Source organism: Sinocyclocheilus anshuiensis, unplaced genomic scaffold (assembly GCF_001515605.1).
Source record: "Sinocyclocheilus anshuiensis isolate Anshui unplaced genomic scaffold, SAMN03320099.WGS_v1.1 scaffold3639, whole genome shotgun sequence".
Classification (NCBI taxonomy): Eukaryota; Metazoa; Chordata; class Actinopteri; order Cypriniformes; family Cyprinidae; genus Sinocyclocheilus; species Sinocyclocheilus anshuiensis.
This window is the reverse complement of record NW_015542677.1, coordinates 29809-31763: the sequence shown is the minus strand read 5'-3', so window position 1 is coordinate 31763 and position 1955 is coordinate 29809.

Genomic DNA, 1955 nt, shown 5'->3' with positions numbered 1-1955 from the left:
GTTCTTAGAATTCTTAGAATTGACAGACAGTTGACCCTGAGAGGTCAAGTAAATATGTACAGCGGATCTAAATTAATTATATTAATTATAACTAGTTATGATTAATTATTCATATTTCCCATGAGCTGATTCGCTACAGAATTAACCCGACATAGTGTGGTGGCAGAGCTGTATTGGAATCGTTGTTTCTAAAGTAACTGAAGCAAAGTGCTTAAGTTTAAAGTTTCTGTATCGACAGTTGTACAACAATAATTTAAAACCAGACTATTTAGACCTTACAAACCTTACTATTTCAACATGGTGGACAGCTGCTGTGTGCCAGGAGGCCAGAACAGGCAGGGGAAAGCTAGGGTTGCCAACCGTCCCGTATTAGCCGGGACGTCCTGTATATTGGGCTTAATTTGTGTGTCCCGTACATGACCTCCCTTGGCCCGTTTCTTGCCCACTCACACAGTATTCGTTAAGTAAATCAGAAAATCCTGAACATAACTGTTTGAGGAAGGCTGCAGAATCCTCTGCTGTGGCTGGTCGCTCCCACTTCAGCGGCGCTCACGCTAACGCCAATTCCGTCCATGATTTGACTTCAGTAAATCAGTTTTGGCAAATACAAACTACGTGATTATTTTTCATGAGTCCAACATTCAGCCGCGCAAGAAAACATGCAATCAACCCGAGACGTGATCAATAAGGGAAGCCATCTTTTATTGCAAAACAGAGAAATAATTTTATCGTATTCCTAAGGATCCCGATAGGCGACTAAAATGGTTCACTGCTATAAAACATGCTAACCAACACAAAATTTGGGATTAAACGGGTAAGATTTCATGACATTTATGATGTCTACTGTACTCACAGTGATATAGCTATGCTGGCTACCTACAAGGACAGCTAGGGTCGATTACGTTAGCTAACAACACATTTGACTTACCCTTCCAGTGGCGACATAGCAGGTTGAATATTCATCAAAAAATTTGACTGCGTCCATACCCCTTCAAGCTTTTGTAGGCTTTTAAAGAGTCTCCGGAGTAACGTTAGGAGGGAAAGTTGATTAGGTTGTAGATATCAGGATACTGCAGGTCAGGAAATCTATCCGTTCCTTTATTGATAGGCTACATGTTAAAAGCACCACGGTGGCATTATAGGGATCTGTTATGCTTAATCTATTAAGTTTGTAATGTTTGAAAAAGAAGAAGCAGCACTATCAGTCCGGTGAAGAGAAGAGGAAAGAAAGTGAGGTCATGAAGTCATGAAGTTTGAACATATATTGATGAAATGGCGGAATTGTTTCTTATCAGTTTCAGGGCTCCAGACAGCGACTAAAACGGTCACATTTGCGACCAAAAATATTAACTTGCGAGTGACATTTTTTCTGAGATCGCCACTGGCGACTATATAAATGTACATGTTATGACTAAAAAATTAGCATGTAATGCCTTTTTTCCTGCTTGTTTTGCGATCACTCTTTACTTAACCTGTTGTCTACATGATAAGAAAGAATGCAAGGAGCATGCAATGTTACTAATGAAGAAAAACAGACTGGATGTGTGCAAGACAATTTGACAACATTTATAAGATGCATTGAGGAGGAGCCCAAACTATACTCAATGACCAAGTGATGCAGACATAATTATGGCCCATGATATTGGCAATCATGTAATTTGCGATCACATCGTTTGTTATGTTGACGTAATAAACTGAGACGATGCGCATCAAAGTTTTAGTGGAAAAAAGACTTTCAAACAGTCCTCACCTCTGCAAAACGCCAGCGTTGACGGCACACCTGCTAAAGGAGCAGGCTACAGTTGATACAGTTGAGATTGAAAATGACAGAGGCCTAAAAAATAATAAATGTAAAAGTGCAGAAAAACAGTTTATTTTTCCTGCACAACTTGAGCAAACTACAACAGGTAAAGCTGTCAGCTGTGTGGACATTAACAATATCGTTAACAATTCTA